Below are 20,800 nucleotides of genomic sequence, written 5' to 3' on the forward strand. Positions count from 1 at the left end.
GAACACTGCATCAAAAACTAATGATGTATTTTTATGGATGTGTTTTATGGTGACTAACATAACACAATAAAAATTTTAAAAAAATAAAATAAAATTCCCATAAAAAAAAAACAACAAAAAACAACAACAACAAAAAAACAAACCTCCTTTCTAACCAATATCCCGCCCCCAAAATTAACCAAAGGTAGAATGGACAGCCCTGGGAAACCTGCTCGTGAACTCATATGGGCTTTACACACCTCCCTTGCCAAGTCCTTCTCCAGGATCCCCCTCCCCACTCAGGGACCACCATTCTTCAGCCAGCATCAAAACCCAAGAGAGGACTCTCCCAATTTTTCTCAAGAATCTTTCCAGCTCAGAAATTATAACTCCCTTAACATAGTCAAGATTTGCTTGGCATAGATAGTAAATTCTCTATCATCTCTTTCCAAAATGACCACCCAGACTTCCCCTCAAGCTCTAGACTTTGAGTAGCATGTACATTTCTTAAGGAAAGAGACCCAAAATTTCCATCTCTGATTCCTCTGCACCTTCCATGATGCCTCCTCTAAAGAAGTACATCCAATATTAGTTCACCAAATACTTTCCTTTCCACATCATGAAATGCTATTGTAACTGCATTTTTAAAAAAAAATTATTTCATCAACAAATTTCTGTCAAGGCTCTGCCTATACAAAGACAGTGCTCAATATTAGGGGACAGAAGCTCCCGAGAACCCAGTCCTCAGTTTTGTCCCAGTTCTTCTTATGGTGGTAGGTATGATTCATTTGAGGTAGCAGCCCCAAGAGGAAGTGGACATAGCCCAGAATTATATAATGAAAAGCAGAGACAGGCCACCAAGCCTAGCAGGCATAGAGTTAATGAAGTACCTGGGCAAGGCAATACTAGGAATCTGGCATGAGCAAGAGATGCCTGAAAACTCAGCAGAGTCGATAACAAGCGTCAGAATCCAAGACTCATGTCAAAATCAAGACAACCAGGCTAGCAAAGGGGCAAGGAGAAAGTATAAAGGAAAGGTCCAAACGCTTAGGGATATTTCCTGCTTTTTCAAAAAAGTAGATTTGGAAGAGCCCTAGCCTCATCTCCACAGGACCACCTCTGCTGACAAAGACACACCCCCTGAAGAGAACTGTTCCACAAAGAGCTGATTGGGAGTGCAAAGGAGAGTTCACTGAAATTTTAGAAAAATTCAGGAAAAGGAAGAATTATTTTTAGCTGGGAGAAGCTTAAACTTTAAGTTTGAACTGGGGCATGAAATGCCCTAAGGTGTGTCATTTTTTTGTTTTTCTGAACTGAGTAAATGCCTGTTCAAAATTCCTTTAGGCAAAAGAGTGTGAACACCAGGGGTCAAAAGCCCAGATGCCTTCAGAGGGTGTGGGATTAACATACACACCGGGAGTGGGTGGATATAGGGCAACCAGAACTGAATTGCTTATTTTGCCACCAAGCCTAAAATCTGCCTAATTATATAGCCCATTAACACACTGTGTGGTTGCACTAAAAGGACCACACAAAACACTTCCAGGAGCTGTTCATTGCCTTGAGCAGCTAATTTGAGGTCCCTGGTGTGTACCAACAAAACATAAGTGTGATACAAATTGCTAATATTGATAAATGAAGGCGATGTTTGTTCTATTTTTTAACTCCTGCTAGTTGCATTTACATAAATATCTCATGTCTCTCAAACTGTCATGACCCAAGGAGGATCATACACATCCCAAGGAGGCCTCTGCTTTAGTTGACAAGAGACGCAAGGAAACTGGTCATTTTCTTATGACTGAAAACTCTATTGCCCCATTGATCATAGTCATCCAAAGCCTGAGTAGGTAGATCTGCCTCATTAGGGTCCTTCAGTCAAATCTGACCTCCAAGGATGAATCGTGATTGATTAAAAGATGATACTCAAAACACAGGTCCTAAAGACAATTCCAAAAGGGTGTTCCAAAAGTGTCCCAAATAACAGAAGAACCATTAGAATAAGTACATAATGTCTTTGGGGCACCAGTTTGAAACAAAGTCTCTGCTCATCTGGTTGTATTTTTATGACATCATTTTCACAAGTTCCTTATACAGAACTATATAAAAATGGCTACTAATTACAAGGAGAGTCGGTTTTGAAACTCAGACACAGCTACGCTACGAGTTGTGTAGCCACGGGAAAGTTCCTAATCCTCTCTGAGCTTCAGTTTTTGTCATCATTCAAATGGTGCAATAATTGTACCTACTTCACAGGCCTGTCATGAGCAACAAATAGGGTAATATCAGTAAAACCCTCCACACAAGGCCAGCCACAGATGCACTCTGGAAGGGGTAACTTAGCATCATTATTTTTCAAACAATAAATATGTCTGACTCTGTCCAGGCACCATAACAAAATATCACAGACTAGATAGCTTCTAAGCAAAAGAAATGTATTTAGCAACGTTCTGAAGGCTGGAAAGTCCTAAGATCCACATGTCAGCATGGTCGCACTTTGGTGAAGGCTCTCTTCTGGGTTGTAGTCAACCTCTTCCTGTGTCCTCATGAGGTAAAAGGGACAAGGGATCCCTCTGGAGCCTCTTTTATAAAGATTCGAATCCCATTCATGAGGACACAGCCCTCATGACCTAACCGTGTCTCAGAGGCCCCACCTAATGCCATCACCTTGGGGTTTAGGTTTCAACATATGAATCTAAGAAGGGAGGGAGACATGAACATTTGGACCATCGCATGTGCAATAAATGTGCAATAAATACTGAATAATGTTGAAGTTTATTACCAGCTTTCAGAATTTTGGAGAAATAGTTGAAGAAAGTGAGAAAAGTTAAGGGTGCACGATGATCTGGCAATATTTCAAAGACTATATGGGCATGAGGAGGTCAGTTTCCCCACACATCCAGAAAGCAGACTAGGACCGTTAGGTGGGCATTTTAGAACTTGCCACTCCCAGATAATGTATGGAAGAACATGAAAAAAATTGATCTGTCCAAAAGCACAATTGGCTACTCCAATTCCTCAATGCTGGCATCCCCTGAATCCCTTAAAATTCATTTCCACCCCCCACACACCCAAGAGAACGCTAGCTGCTCTCTCTGATGGTCAAGCATATCCAATGAGCAAAGGGAGAATCACAACTCACTTGGAGATCTCAGTGGTGCAACTTTGTGTCTGTTCCTCTGTAGGAGGGGAAAACAAAACAAATCAAAACAAAACAAAACCAAAAAAACCCAATTGGGATTCCCAAATTACTAAACCATTTTGTTGACTCTAAGACACATTTGTGGTTTGGATTTCCCCCCCCCCCCACATTTTAATATCTCTGAAATTACAACCTGTTTTATGATCCACAGAGACTCATGTTGACATCACCAAGTCAGCCCCGGTGCAGTAGTCCCTCCTTCCCATCATGTCCCTCCTTGGAATTGTGTGTATGGCTATTACTACGTGTGATTTTCATGGCCGTTCAAATATCTTTAGAAAGATTGCACTATGATTCAGCAATGAAATAAAAGTTACTGTGTTCACAGAAAGGCACAGAACAGCAGTGGGATGCAAATCTGCTGTTGGAGAAGCAAATATTTATCTTTGGAAGAATGACTAAAATTACATATTTTCTTGCAGGGCCACAACCAAGTGCTCAGTGGTAAGAAAGCAAAGGCTGATGAATCACTGAACTCTACCTCTGAAACCAATAATACACTATATGTTACTTAATTGAATCTGAATTTAAAACAATAAATAAAAATAGAAAGTCATTCTTATATCCCCCCAGAAAATAAAATAATATTTAATGCTTCAAACTATTTTCTAGGTCAAGATAGTGGAGAAGTAGCAGGCTGAGACTACCTAGACTACTTCAGGTAGCGGGAGATCAGCTAAATAGCTTATCTAAAGATTGCAAACACCTACAAATCCAACGGGGGATTGAAGAGAAGAAGAACAGCAATTCTAGAAACAGAAAATCAACCACTATCTGAAAGGTAGGACTGGCGGAGAAGTGAATCCAAAGCGACTGGAAAATAGACCGAGGGGGGAGGGGCCGGCTCCCGGCAAGCAGCGGAGCAACGGAGCACAAAATCGGGACTTTTAAAAGTCTGTTCCGCTGAGGGACATCGCTCCAGAGGCTTAACTGGGGTGAAGCCCAGGCGGGGTCAGCGCGGCCTGAGGTCCCACAGGGTCACAGAAGGATCAGGGGTGTCTGAGTGTCACAGAGCTTACCGGTATTAGAACGGGGAAGCTGGCTACAGAGACAGAGCCGAGGAGTGAGCTCTAAGCTCGGGGTTACCTTGAACCGGTCGCAGGCTCGGTCAGCTCAGAGAGCGGCCAGAGGCCAGGGTGACGGGAGTCATTGGGCGCTGTTCTCTGAGGGCGCACTGAGGAGTGGGACCCCGGGCTCTCGGCTCCTCTGGGCCGGAGACCGCGAGGCCGCCATCTTCATTCCCGTCTTCCAGAACTCTACGGAAAGTGCTCAGGGAACAAAAGCTCCCGAAAGCAATCCCAGCAAACCCGAGCAGATTACTCAGCCCGCCCCGGGTTAGGGCAGGTGCAACTCCGCCTGGGGCAAAGACGCTTGAGAATCACTGCAACAGGCCCCGCCCCCAGAAGATCAACAAGAAACCCAGCCAGGACCAAGTTCACCTACCAAGGAGTGCAGTTTCAATACCAAGGAGAGCAGCGGAATTCCAGAGGAGAAGAAAGCAAAGCACGGAACTCATGGCTTTCTCCCCATGATTCTTTAGCCTTGCAGTTAATTTAATTTTTTTTTTCTTTTTCAATTTTTTTTTCTTTTCTTCTGCCAAATTTTTTTAACTTTTACCGTTTTCTTTTTTAACGTTTTTTAAATAGTTTATCTAATATATATATATATATATATTTTTTCCTTTTTATATTTTTTATCGGCTTTCTTTTTTTAATAGTTCCTTTTTTTTTTTTTTCTTTCTAAACCCATTTTTATCCCCTTTCTCCCCCCTCACGATTTGGGATCTCTTCTGATTTGGCTAAAGCATATTTTCCTGGGGTTGTTGCCACCCTTTTAGTATTTTACTTGCTCCTTCATATACTCTTATCTGGACAAAATGACAAGGCAGAAAAATTCACAACAAAAAAAAAAAGAACAAGAAGCAGTACCAAAGGCTAGGGACCTAATCAATACAGACATTGGAAATATGTCAGATATAGAGTTCAGAATGATGATTCTCAAGGTTCTAGCAGGGCTTGAAAAAGGCATGGAAGATATTAAAGCAACCCTCTCGGGAGATATAAAAGCCCTTTCTGGAGAAATAAAAGAACTAAAATCTGACCAGGTTGAAATCAAAAAAGCTATTAATGAGGTGCAATCAAAAATGGAGGCTCTCACTGCTAGGATAAATGAGGCAGAAGAAAGAATTAGTGATGTAGAAGACCAAATGACAGAGAATAAAGAAGCTGAGCAAAAGAGGGACAAACAGCTACTGGACCACCAGGGGAGAATTCAAGAGATAAGTGACACCATAAGACGAAACAACATTAGAATAATTGGGATTCCAAAAGAAGAGGAAACAGAGAGGGGAGCAGAAGGTATGTTGGAGAGAATTATTGGAGAGAATTTCCCCAATATGGCAAAGGGAACAAGCATCAAAATCCAGGAGGTTCAGAGAACCCCCCTCAAAATCAATAAGAATAGGTCCACACCCCGTCACCTAATAGTAAAATTTACAAGTCTTAGTGACAAAGAAAAGATCCTGAAAGCAGCCCGGGAAAAGAAGTCTGTAACGTACAATGGTAAAAATATTAGATTGGCAGCAGACTTATCCACAGAGACCTGGCAGGCCAGAAAGAGCTGGCATGATATATTCAGAGTACTAAATGAGAAAAACATGCAGCCAAGAATACTATATCCAGCTAGGCTATCATTGAAAATAGAAGGAGAGATTAAAAGCTTCCAGGACAAACAAAAACTGAAAGAATTTGCAAATACCAAACCAGCTCTACAGGAAATATTGAAAGGGGTCCTCTAAGCAAAGAGAGACCCTAAAAGTAGTAGATCAGAAAGAAACAGAGACAATATACAATAACAGTCACCTTACAGGCAATACAATGGCACTAAATTCATATCTCTCAATACTTACCCTGAATGTTAATGGGCTAAATGCCCCAATCAAAAGACACAGGGTATCAGAATGGATAAAAAAACAAAACCCATCTATATGTTGCCTACAAGAAACTCATTTTAAACCCGAAGACACCTCCAGATTTAAAGTGAGGGGGTGGAAAAGAATTTACCATGCTAATGGACATCAGAAGAAAGCAGGAGTGGCAATCCTTATATCAGATCAATTAGATTTTAAGCCAAAGACTATAATAAGAGATGAGGAAGGACACTATATCATACTCAAAGGATCTGTCCAACAAGAAGATGTAACAATTTTAAATATCGATGCCCCTAACGTGGGAGCAGCCAACTATGTAAACCAATTAATAACAAAATCAAAGAAACACATCGACAATAATACAATAATAGTAGGGGACTTTAACACTCCCTTCGCTGCAATGGACAGATCATCCAAGCAAAAGATCAAGAAGGAAATAAAGGCCTTCAATGACACACTGGACCAGATGGACATCACAGATATATTCAGATCATTTCATCCCAAAGCAACAGAATACACATTCTTCTCTAGTGCACATGGAACATTCTCCAGAATAGATCACATCCTCGGTCCTAAATCAGGTCTCAACCGGTATCAAAAGATTGAGATCATTCCCTGCATATTTTCAGACCACAATGCTCTGAAGCTAGAACTCAATCACAAGAGGAAATTTGGAAAGAACCCAAATACATGGAGACTAAACAGCATCCTTCTAAAGAATGAATGGGTCAACCAGGAAATTAAAGAAGAATTGAAAAAATTCATGGAAACAAATGATAATGAAAACACAACGGTTCAAAATCGTGGGACACAACAAAGGCAGTCCTGGGAGGAAAATATATAGCGGTACAAGCCTTTCTCAAGAAACAAGAAAGGTCTCAGGTACACAACCTAACCCTACACCTAAAGGAGCTGGAGGAAGAACAAGAAAGAAACCCTAAACCCAGCAGGAGAAGAGAAATCATGAAGATCAGAGCAGAAATCAATGAAATAGAAACCAAAAAAACAATAGAACAAATCAACGAAACTAGGAGCTGGTTCTTTGAAAGAATTAATAAGATTGATAAACCCCTGGCCAGACTTCTCAAAAAGAAAAGAGAAAGGACCCAAATAAATAAAATCATGAATGAAAGAGGAGAGATCACAACGAACACCAAAGAAATACAGACAATTATAAGAACATACTATGAGCAACTCTACGCCAACAAATTTGACAATCTGGAAGAAATGGATGCATTCCTAGAGACATATAAACTACCACAACTGAACCAGGAAGAAATGGAAAGCCCGAACAGACCCATAACCAGTAAGGAGATTGAAACAGTCATCAAAAATCTCCAAACAAACAAAAGCCCAGGGCCAGACAGCTTCCCGGGGGAATTCTACCAAACATTTAAAGAAGAACTAATTCCTATTCTCCTGAAACTGTTCCAAAAAATAGAAATAGAAGGAAGACTTCCAAACTCATTCTATGAGGCCAGCATCACCTTGATCCCAAAACCAGACAAGGATCCCAACAAAAAAGAGAACTACAGACCAATATCCTTGATGAACACAGATGCAAAAATTCTCGCCAAAATACTAGCCAATAGGATTCAACAGTACATTAAAAGGATTATTCACCACGACCAAGTGGGATTTATTCCAGGGCTGCAAGGCTGGTTCAACATCCGCAAATCAATCAATGTGATACAACACATTAATAAAAGAAAGAACAAGAACCATATGATACTCTCCATAGATGCTGAAAAAGCATTTGACAAAGTACAGCATCCCTTCCTGATCAAAACTCTTCAAAGTGTAGGGATAGACGGCACATACCTCAATATTATCAAAGCCATTTATGAAAAACCCACCGCAAATATCATTCTCAATGGAGAAAAACTGAAAGCTTTTCCACTAAGGTCAGGAACACGGCAGGGATGTCCGTTATCACCACTGCTATTCAACATAGTACTAGAAGTCCTAGCCTCAGCAATCAGACAACAAAAGGAAATTAAAGGCATCCGAATCGGCAAAGAAGAAGTCAAACTATCACTCTTTGCAGATGATATGATACTATATGTGGAAAACCCAAAAGACTCCACTCCAAAACTGCTAGAACTTGTACAGGAATTCAGTAAAGTGTCAGGATATAAAATCAATGCACAGAAATCAGTTGCATTTCTCTACACCAACAACAAGACAGAAGAAAGAGAAATTAAGGAGTCCATCCCATTTACAATTGCACCCAAAACTATAAGATACCTAGGAATAAACCTAACCAAAGAGACTAAGAATCTATACACAGAAAACTATAAAGTACTCATGAAAGAAATTGAGGAAGACACAAAGAAATGGAAAAATGTTCCATGCTCCTGGATTGGAAGAATAAATATTGTGAAAATGTCTATGCTACCTAAAGCAATCTACACACTTAATGCAATTCCTATCAAAGTACCATCCATTTTTTTCAAAGAAATGGAACAAATAATCCTAAAATTTATATGGAACCAGAAAAGACCTCGAATAGCCAAAGGAATATTGAAAAGGAAAGCCAAAGTTGGTGGCATCACAATTCCGGACTTCAAGCTCTATTACAAAGCTGTCATCATCAAGACAGCATGGTACTGGCACAAAAACAGACACATAGATCAATGGAACAGAATAGAGAGCCCAGAAATAGACCCTCAACTCTATGGTCAACTCACCTTCGACAAAGCAGGAAAGAATGTCCAATGGAAAAAAGACAGCCTCTTCAATAAATGGTGTTGGGAAAATTGGACAGCCACATGCAGAAAAATGAAATTGGATCATTTCCTTACACCACACACGAAAATAGACTCAAAATGGATGAAGGGCCTCAATGTGAGAAAGGAATCCATCAAAATCCTTGAGGAGAACACAGGCAGCAACCTCTTCGACCTCAGCCGCAGCAACATCTTCCTAGGAACATCACCAAAGGCAAGGGAAGCAAGGGCAAAAATGAACTATTGGGATTTTATCAAGATCAAAAGCTTTTGCACAGCAAAGGAAACAGTTAACAAAACCAAAAGACAACTGACAGAATGGGAGAAGATATTTGCAAATGACATATCAGATAAAGGGCTAGTGTCCAAAATCTATAAAGAACTTAGCAAACTCAACACCCAAAGAGCAAATAATCCAATCAAGAAATGGGCAGAAGACATGAACAGACATTTCTGCAAAGAAGACATCCAGATGGCCAACAGACACATGAAAAAGTGCCCCATATCACTCGGCATCAGGGAAATACAAATCAAAACCACAATGAGATATCACCTCATACCAGTCAGAATGGCTAAAATTAACAAGTCAGGAAATGACAGATGCTGGCGAGGATGCGGAGAAAGGGGAACCCTCCTACACTGTTGGTGGGAATGCAAGCTGGTGCAACCACTCTGGAAAACAGCATGGAGGTTCCTCAAAATGTTGAAAATAGAACTACCCTATGACCCAGCAATTGCACTGCTGGGTATTTACCCTAAAGATACAAACGTAGTGGTCCAAAGGGGCACGTGCACCTGAATGTTTATAGCAGCAATGTCTACAATAGCCAAACTATGGAAAGAACCTAGATGTCCATCAACAGACGAATGGATAAAGAAGATGTGGTATATATACACAATGGAATACTATGCAGCCATCAAAAGAAATGAAATCTTGCCATTTGCGACGACGTGGATGGAACTAGAGGGTATCATGCTTAGCGAAATAAGTCAATCGGAGAAAGACAACTATCACATGATCTCCCTGATATGAGGGAGAGGAGATGCAACATGGGGGGTTAAGGGGGTAGGAGAAGAATAAATGTAACAAGATGGGATTGGGAGGGAGACAAACCATAAGTGACTCTTAATCTCACAAAACAAACTGAGGGTTGATGGGGGGAGGGGGGTTGGGAGAGGGGGGTGGGGTTATGGATATTGGGGAGAGTATGTGCTATGGTGAGTGCTGTGAAGTGTGTAAACCTGGCGATTTGCAGACCTGTACCCCTGGGGATAAAAATATATGTTTATAAAAAATAAAATTAAAAAAAAAACAACTATTTTCTAAATGATGCCCTTGTGTCCTCGGTGCAATTGCAACTCTTTAATAAGCTTTACTGAATAAATGTGACTCCTGAGATTTGAGAGAGCTTATAGATCAGTTGCATGCATAATTTATTTCGTAAGGTATGTATAACATAGCCTCAAAATTGTAATTTGTCATAAATATGTACTACGAATGTAATATACAATGACATTTTTTTCATATAGATACCTCATTGTTCTAGTCACATTTGTTGACATGACTTATTTTCCCCCATTGAATTTTCCTGGCAATTTTATTGAAAATCAATTACTCTATATATGTGAGTCTATTTCTGAATTCTGTTGTGTTCCATTGATCTATTTACACCAATATTACACTATCTTGATGACTGTGGAGCTTCTTATTAATTCTTGAAAACAGGTAGTGAAGTCCTCCAATATTGTTCTTTTTCAGGATCATTTTGGCTCTTCTATAGCCTTTGAATTTCACATTAACTTTATAACCAGCTTGTAAATTCTTTTAAAATAATCCTACTGGAACCCTGACTGGATGGTCATAACTTTAGAGATCAACTTATAGAGGTAGACATAATGATAAAATAGAGGCTTCCAATCCATGAACAATTTACCACTCCATTTATTAGATATTTAATTTCTCTCTATAATATTGTGTAGTTTTCAAGGCAGAGGATCATGGGGGAAGAGAGGAAAATATAAAATGGGGTGGATGAAAGACAGATGGAGACAAACAACAAGAGACTCTTAATCTCAGGCAACAAACTGAGGGTTGCTAGAGGGGAGGGGGTGGGAGGGATGGGGTGGTTGGGTGATGGACACTGAGGAGGGTATGCGCTATGGTGAGCTCTGTGAATTGTGTAAGACTGATGAATCATCAGACCTGTATCCCTGAAACAAATAATACATTACATGTTAATTTAAAAATTAAAAAATATAAAAACATTTAAAAAGATAAAGAAAAATATTTTGTAGTTTTCATTATATAGGTTTTGCACATTTTTAAAATTTATTTATTCCTAAGTAGTTTACATTTTGATTTTCTTGTAAATGGTATTATTTCTTAGTTTTATATATGGCTTAGTAACACAGGATATATCTTGGTGAATGTTCAATGTGCACTTGTAAAGAATGTGTATTCTATGGTTATGGGATCACCTAAATATATCAGTCAAGTTGGTGAAGAGTGTCACTCAAATCTTCTATATCCTTATTGATATTTTGTCATTTATTCTATCACATACTGATAAAGGAGTACTAAAATCTCAAGAAGAAGGAGGAGGAGGAGGAGGGGAAAGCATCACATCATAGTTTAATTATCAGCACTTTTTCCTCTCTTAGTGATAAATAAAATAATGGAACAACTTTGAATGTATGGTATCTTTAATTTCTTTAATGACCTCAGTGATTAGAGAAATTCCTTAGGATCATAAATCCTAAAATCCATATAGTTAAAAATAAGAAGTAAGTGTATATATTTTATTTTATTTTTTATTTTTTTTAAAGATTTTATTTATTTATTTGACAGACAGAGATCACAAGTAGGCAGAGGGGCAGGCAGAGAGAGAGAGGGAAGCAGGCTCCCCGCCGAGCAGAGAGCCCGATGTGGGACTCGATCCCAGGACCCCGAGATCATGACCTGAGCCGAAGGCAGCGGCTTAACCCACTGAGCCACCCAGGCGCCCCAAGAAGTAAGTGTATATATTTTAAATCAGTCATTCCATAAACAGCTCTGAAATCCCAATAGAACTTTTCTAGGATAGAGCCAGAAGATATAGATAAGAAACAGTCATAGATTGAACAAAATACTTAATATGGTGATATCTTGATTTTGTCCTTTCAGAAAAGGTTGGTCCCTCTCTGTCAATTCCACCCAGGAAACATGTTTATCTTGTGTTTACATCATCAGAAGGATGGATGAGACCAGGCTAGAGAAAGAATGAAGAGTGTTGTAAATGGTCTGGATGGGAAAGAAAAGGGATATGGAAGCTGAACTCATGGAACAGCATGAAGAAGAAAAGTGCATGAAAATCCTCTGAGAATCAGCCCGTGTTCCTTGCCCTGTGCTAGGTGGCTTGAACTCTACATGTTTTTCCTTTGCGTCATTAATCCATTCAGTCACCAAATATTGTTTGAGTGCTTGTTATTTCCCAGGCTTAATGGGGCTTAGGATGCATCAATAAACAAAACAGAAAATCACTTATTTCATACAACATTCTTGTGGTAGTGGAGGAAGGAGAGGACAGAAAATATGTAAACACATACAACTTATGTAAGTTATAAATGAGTTATACACAGTTAGAAAATGATAGATCCTTTGGAGAGAATGGGATGAAATAAGGGTGATGTTGGGGCTCAGATGAGGATGGGCTGTAAACAGGATGATCACAGAAGGTTCAATGGAAAGGTAACATTTAACCAACAGTAGAATGAAGTAAAGGAATTAGTCATGGGGATACTTATTCAGTCACAAGTTACAGTCAATGCAAAGACATTAGGGAAGGTGCATGGTTAGTGTGCTCAGTGCAGCTAGGAAGCCTGTGTGATCAAAGCAGAGCAAGTGAGGAGGGTGGAAGAGTGGGACATCAAAGAGGAAACGTGGACATGGGTCAGAGCCTTTGAAGCCATTAGTGGGGCTTCAGCTTCCACTCTTGGCCATATGGAAGATTTGCACAAAGGAGGTACATCATCTGACCTAGGTTCTTTATTTTTTTAAAGATTTTATTTATTTATTTAATTTTTTATTTATTTGACAGAGAGAGAGCACAAGCAGGGGGAGTGGCAGGCAGAGGGAGAGGGAGAAGTACTTCTCCACAGAGCAGGGAAAGCCTGATGTGGGACTCGATCCCAGGATCCCAGGATCCCTGGATCATGACCTGAGCTGAAGGCAGTCACTTAACCAACTGAGCCACCCAGGTGCCCATGGCCTAGGATCTTTAAAAAGAAAACAGGACCCAAATATCTGCAAAGGAATGAATGGATAATCCAGGTGTAAGATACCCATACAATAGAATGTGAGTCATAAAAAGGAATGAAGTACTGACATGCTACACTATGGATAAACTCGAAAACTATACACTGCATAAAAGACCCTGAACACAAAAGATCACATAGTGTATGATTTCACTTCTGGGAAATATCCAGAATGGGTAAATACATGAAGACATAGAACAGTTTGATGGTTGCCAGGGCTGAGAGGAGGGGGCATAGGGAGTCATTGCTGGGTTCCTTTTGGGAGTAATCCAGGTTTGGAACTGGATAGAAGTGGTGGTTGCACAACATTATGAATGTACTCAATGCAAACGAATTACTCATTTTTACGTGACTTTCACCTCAATAAAAGAAAAATAGGAAGGAAAGGAAAAGAAAGGAAAGGAGGATGAGGTAAAGAAAGAAGGAGAGAAAGAGAGAGAAGCAAGGAGAGCCCAGCTGCTGAAGCAGCAGGAGGGAAAGAAGCTATCTCTGAGTCATAGCTACACCAAGTCTTGTCTGATGTCATGCTCCTTTCCTTCTTACTCAATCCAGAAGGAATTTTTTTTTAACTATATTGCAAATGTGAACATTTTAGTAGTTCCAGAAAAACATTTTTTTAAAAGATTTTACTTGTTTATTTGACAGAGAGAGAGAGAGAGACCACAAGTAGGCAGAGAGGCAGGCAGAGAAGCGGGGGGAAGCAGGCTCCCTGCTGAGCAGAGAACCCAATGCAGGGCTTGATCCCAGGACCCTGAGATCATGACCTGACCTGAAGACAGAGGCTTAACCCACTGAGCCACCCAGGTGCCCCCAGAAAAACATTTTTAAGGGGAAAAGAATACTACCTCATCCAATTTTTAAAACATATTTAGATACATCTGAATGCTTTCTTAAAGAGGTGAAATCATGCCCAGCCTACTTGTTTTTCTACTGAACCTAGAATTCATGGAATTAAGAGAGGCCTTGACTGTCATGTGTGGCCCCTTAATATTCCACAAGCTGGTTGGGAGGAGACTACTTTCATATCCTAAAATAGAGGTGATAGTTAAATACTTCTCATTATATTTGAAAATGTAGGTAATTTTAGAGCATCTGGTATTGCTCCATTTTACAGAATCCAAGGAAGTTTAATCATATAGCCAAGTGACCCTTAGATCAAAGAGGCAGGGGATTTCATCCATGTTCACGAGACCCCAAAGCCCTCTGTTTCTCACTGCCTGTGCAACCTCCAACCACACTGGAGAATAGGACACAAGGCATGTCGGAGGTTGTGATGGACACTACAGACAACAATAGGTGGGAAGGTGATCTGAGGAAAAAGGAACAAGAAGAAAAAGGTAAGGAAGAGCAAAACAATTGTTTGTGGTATTTGACAGCCTTTGCATTTACATTATGAAAATATCTAACTTTATACTAAACATCACAAAGTATTCCTTTACTTTTCTTCCCAATATTCTGAGAGGTGAAAAAGGTCTTGTTTTTTCCAGTTTGCAGGTGGGAGACCTGAGATGGAAAAAGGTAAAATGACTTTCTCGAAGGCACAAAACCAGAAAGGAGCAAACCTAGCCTTGACCCTTGTTTTTGAGAAACAAACCCAATGGTATTTCCACTGGACAATTTTGCCTCTGGGTTTATAAGCAAACATGATTTATATATGACTCCAAGGTCTTCTGAAGGGAAATATAAAAATAAACCTACTATTAAAACATTATTAGACATACCAATAACTGTTTTTCAGTATCAATCCTCTTCATAGCTCTGTAGATTTTTGGCTCTCTTAGCATTTGCAGATTTGACACATTGGTACCATCCATATTGGCCATTCATTCTCTGGCAATGGAACGTGCATCATCCATAAATCCTGCAAAGAATATGGTAACCTAACCACGATTTAAAAAATCAAAAATTGGGGCACCTGGGTGGCTCAGTCGCCTAAGCGTCTACCTTCAGCTCGGGTCATGATCCCAGGGTCCTGGGATAGAGCCCCGCATCAGGCTCCAGGCTCGGCGGGAGCCTGCTTCTCCCTATCCCTCTGCCTGCCATTCTGCCTACTTGTGGACTCACTTGAGCTCTCTCTCTCAAATAAATAAAATCTTAAATAAATAAATAAATAATAAAAAATTAAAAATTAGAAGCAGATTATCATATCCTACCACAAAGGATGACAGAAAGCAGATCTCTGCTGCTGTCCCCTTCCCTGAGCCCAGGGAAGAAGCTAAAGAAAAGGGAGAAGAAGGAAGCACAAGGCAGAAATCCAGGCATCCTCCAAAGTCTTTTCAAAGCACATATGACTTAAAAACAGCTTTTCTACCTCATTTTTGAAGTGCATTAAAAATAAGGTTTCCAGTAATAATAGCAAGAATGGAGACAGAATTTAGAAATCATATTGTGAGAGTCCTAGAAATAGATGTACCTTTTCCATCAAGATGGATTAATTATTGGTCTCTCTCTCTTCAGTCCTAGGGCCCTGCGGCAAATAGCACAAACACCTGATAGAATTTACTCAGACTGAGCAATGCATTTAAACCTGAACTTGCAGACCACTAGCAACATGATTGCTCCCTTAAGGACTTCCCCTCACATTCAGAGTAAAAGCTGAAGTCCCTTCAATGGTCTAAAGGCCTACCTGATTTTGCCCATTGTCCTTACCTTTTTGTCCTTTTGTCCTACTGCTGTCCCCTTGCTCTCCTGATCTAGCCACAAAACCTCCTTGTTGCTCTTCCAACTCACCAAGCACACCTTTATCTAAGGCCTTTGTACTTGCTGTTCCCTCTGCCAGAAATGCTTTTCCCCCCAGATATCTGCATGGCTAGCTCTTTCAAATCTTTCAAGATCTGAATCAAATACCACTTTCTCAGCAAGACTTTCCCAGGATATCTATTAAGAGCTGAATGTTGTCCCCACCCCCCAAAACTCATTTGTTGAAATCCTAACCCTAGAATGGGTTGGATGCTATTTGGAGATAGGGTCTGCAAAGATGTAACCTAGTTAAAATGAAGTCCTCTGGGTAGGCCCTAATCCAGTAAGACTGTGTCTTCATAAGAAGAGGGGCATTAGGGGCACCTGGGTGGCTCAGTGGGTTAAGCCCCTGCCTTCGGCTCAGGTCATGATCCCAGGTCCTGGGTTCAAGCCCCGCATCGGGCTTTCTGCTCAGCAGGGAGCCTGCTTCCTCCTCTCCTCTGCCTGCCTCTCTGCCTATGTGTGATTTCTCTCTGTCAAATAAATAAATAAAAATCTTAAAAAAAAAAAAAAAAGAAGAGGGGCATTAAGACACAGACATACGTAGAGGCCATCTGCAAGCCAAGGAGGGAAGCCTGAGGCAAAACCAACCCTCCTGACACCTTGATGTCTGGCTTCCAGCTTCCAGAAGGATGAGAAAATAAATTTCTGTTGTTGAAGTACCCAGGCTGTGGGACTTTGTTATGGCAGCCCCAGCCAATAATACACTACCCTAATAGAAGTAACCCCACCCTCAGCTCCTCTAACCCATTTTCTGTTCTCTTTTTTTCAAAGCCCTTGTCATTATCCAACATATGATATATTCTACTTATGCATTTTGTTTACCACATCTATCTCCCTTCACTAAAATCTATACTCTCCCAGAGCAGGGATTTTTTTTTTTTTAAGATTTTATTTATTTATTTGACAGAGAGAGAGATCACAAGTAAGCAGAGAGGGGAAGAGGGAAGCAGTCTCCCCGCTGATCACAAAGCCAGATGCGGGACTCAATCCCAGGACCCTGAGATCATGACCTGAGCCGAAGGCAGAGGCTTAACCCACTGAGCCACCCAGGCGCCCCATCTCCCAGAGCAGGAATTTTTGTCTGCTTGTTCATCCATCACTATTACACCTGTTCTAAAGAGTGCCCTGGTGCATAGTATATGTTCGATAGTGTTGGGTTATTGGATACACCCCAACATGTGTATGTACCACCCAACACCCCATGAAGGAGGAAAGACCAAAGGCAGTCAGGGTTCGGAGAAAGAAGGAAGAAGACATTTGGGCGCTGACACAATAAACTTCTCCAGAGACAGTATCTCAGATGTTTATTCTCCACCCACTTCTGAGCTCTGCTGGGCAGCCACAAGCAGCTCTTGATCTTCTAATGGTGCCTAGAAGGTCTACAGAACCCACAGTGGGCACCCCCACCCTGCTTTGCTTGCTGTTTCCTGTCTCTCCTCTGCATTTCAGACCCACCAGGAAGTGAATAGACCAATCATATCAGCTGACCCACCGCTGGGCCTGACGGGAAGCTCACCAGCCACTCTGTGTTCAGTGATGCTGGCTGTAAGGGATAGCTTAGCCAGAGCGAGCCATTTTGTTGTTTATGCAGTAAACTTAGATTGACCCTGCCCCCACAGAGAAACTTACTTAGAAACAAGTCTGGGAAACCAGAAAAATATGACTGACCAGCCCCTGATAACAGAGCCCATATACCAGGACGTGTCAGGTCAGGGGGGGTAACAGAGCCCAGAATACAAGAATGAGCCAAGCCAGGTGGAAACATCCAATCAGGAAAGCACCTCCCTAACCACCCAAGAATGTGGGCCCTGCCTTTTAGGCGCCAATTCTGACCAGAGTGATAGGCTAGTTCAAATAACTACTATAGGGTGAATTGTAATTCAATTGGCCACCTGTGTGTGGCCAGGCTCAACCAAATGGCCTTTACTCTATAAAAGTTAGTCTGTGAGGCTGGGGGGGGTCGCCACTTTGCAAGAGACGGCCCTGGCCGGTCAGTTTGATTCTCGATGCTTGGCGCGAAATAAAGCTTTGCTTGACCTTCACTTTGTATCAGTCTCGCTCCTTTGACCAAGGACCCAACACTGGCTACTCCTTTTTGTTCTGTTTCTTTTCTCGTTATTTCCTACTCACCAGCTCTTCACCTTACCACAGTTAAACACACCTTTGCTTTTTGTATTGCAAGCCTGGGTGCTGTCTGATGACAAGAATCAGCTAGTAAGAGGTCTCATCCTTCCCACAAACTTATTTGGGTGCTAATGTCTTACAGAGGTCTGCCCTGAGTCAATGGGTTCTTTTATTCTTCTCAAATGCAATATATATGCAAATGTTCTCTCCAAACAGAGAATTAACTTCTGGTGCCTCTGAATATTACCTGTCCTCTTCAGCACTTCAGGGGAAGAAAAACTCCACAGTATGCCCCAGGGCACTATTTCTGAGCCTAAAGTTGCAAAAGGAACCAGAAATGATCACCCTAGTAGAGGCTGGGAACAAAAGAAGCCAAGAGACTCTGAGATGGCCCATAAAATGGGAGACAGAGATTTACTTTTTATTGTAATAAAAGAAATTCTTTGTTATCAAGAAATAGCTAACAACAATGTAGATAACCAGTTATGGATGCCAACAGCGGGGACAGGACCTATATTGGAAATCTCTATACCTTCCTCTCAATTTTGCTGTGAACCTAAACTATAATAAAATAAAGTCTATTTTTGTAATGGCTAGCAAGATAAAACAATATGATAGTAATGATCACAGTTCATGGTTTTGCTATAACAACTCATGGTTCACAGGGAAATTTAATTTTAAATATAATTTTTGTTGACTTCGGGTTATACTCAATGCTGAATGTATTGACCATTCTGTTGCTCAGAGCAGATCTTTTAGTTGCCCACAAAACCATTCCCTTTTAATCCTGCTCACAGAATTTTGTTTGTACCTAGTGATGGAAGATGAAGTGTGAATGAGCTAAGCCAGCAGTTGGCAAATTATATCCCAAATCTGACTCACACATTGTTTTTATAAACCCCAAGAGTTTTTATAAACTCACAGATTATTTTTATAAACCCCAAGAGCTGGCTGTCTGGGGTGTGTCTAATTTTTAGGTAGGGCAGAGAGGTGCCTCTCTGGGCTCCACAGTTGGGGAGAGAGAAGGAAATTAGAGGGTGCTGCACCTTATTTCTCTTTTCTGAACATCACTAAAATTCAATTTAGGGGCACCTGGGTGGCTCAGTCAGGTGAGTGGCCAACTCTTGATCTCAGCTCAGGTCTTGATCTCAAGGTTGTGAGTTCAAGCCCCATGTTGGGCTCCACACTGTGCATGGAACCTACTTAAAAAAAGAAGAAAGTCTGAAGTGTGTAAGCCTGATGATTCACAGACCTGTACCCCTGGGGCAAATAATACATTATATGTTAATTTTAAAAAATTAATAATAAAAAAAGAATAAAGAAGAATAAAAATGATTATTTTATTTTATTTTTTATAAACATATAATATATTTTTATCCCCAGGGGTACAGGTCTGTGAATCGCCAGGTTTACACACTTCACAGCACTCACCATAGCACATACCCTCCCCAATGTCTATAACCCCAACCCCCCTCTCCCAACCCCCTCCCCCCATCAACCCTCAGTTTGTTTTGTGAGATTAAGAGTAAAAATGAATTAAAAAAAAAAATTCAATTCAGGGGGCGCCTGGGTGGCTCAGTGGGTTAAACCTCTGCCTTTGGCTCAGGTCATGATCCCGGGGTCCTGGGACTGAGCCCTGCTTCAGGCTCTCTGCTCAGCAGGGAGCCTGCTTCCCTTCCTCTCTCTCTGCCTGCCTCTCTGCCTACTTGTGATCTCTCTCTGTCAAATAAATAAATAATAATCTTTATTAAAAAAATTCAATTCAGAAAATTCTCCTTCTAGCCATGATGGAGTGATCATTCTTTCGTGAAGGTAGGTATCACTCTCCTCATTTGAAGAACAAGGAATCTGCAGTTCAAAGATTGTGGAGACAATGAAGAGCAGATCGCATGCACTCTGGGGACATGCCCCAGTCCATTAGAACCACCCTATGAAAACAAAAGCATGGAGATTTTGACAAAACCATTGACAGAGAATGCAGACTGATACTACCATGGCTTTGAAACAAGGGTTCTCTAGCAGACTTCACGTCAGAGGTTATCAACAAAATGGGCCAGGTAGGCTGTGGATGGGTCTCCTACAACAGTGGGTATATCCTTCTGGAGGTGACATCTCTTGTCTGCCTGTGTCAAAAACTATTTAATTGCTTTGTATTTAGCTTTTTGAATGGATTTCACTCCCTACCATTAGCAACATCACATTTCCCATAATTCTTGTGAGACATCTGGTGGTGGGGCGTGTTAGTGGATGGCAGCCGCCCAAACTCAAAAAAGAGAAAGTTAGAGTACAGAGTGTGGAGGCAGTTGTCTTACCAGTTCATATTAGATTAAGGGCCAAGGCAGGAGAGTGAGCCAAGATCCTATTAATTCGCTAAGCTTGTTATTGGCTTATGTGCTATAGTTTCTATTTTTATAGCTGTTCACATGACCTAAGTTAATAATCATGAATTCTTTCTTCCACTGCTCATTCCATTTTCCCTTTACCCTCTGCCTCTCCTCCATTGGATGGGGTTTTTACTGGCTATAGTGACTTAAACCCTCATTCCTATAGAAATGGAGTTCTTGATGATCCTGTCTTTTCATTCATTTATTTATTTATTTATTTATTTGACACAGAGTGATACAGCAAGACAGGGAACAAAGCAGGGGGGAATGGGAGAAGGAGAAGAAGACTCCCCACTGAGCAGGGAGTCCGATGGGGGCTTGATCCCAGGACCCCAGGATCATGACCTGAGCCAAAGGCAGACTCTTAACAACTGAGCCACACAGGTGCCCCAATCCTGTCTTGTTCAACTGATGCCCTTCT

The sequence above is a fragment of the Lutra lutra genome, chromosome 8, assembly GCF_902655055.1.
Source record: "Lutra lutra chromosome 8, mLutLut1.2, whole genome shotgun sequence".
Taxonomy (NCBI): domain Eukaryota; kingdom Metazoa; phylum Chordata; class Mammalia; order Carnivora; family Mustelidae; genus Lutra; species Lutra lutra.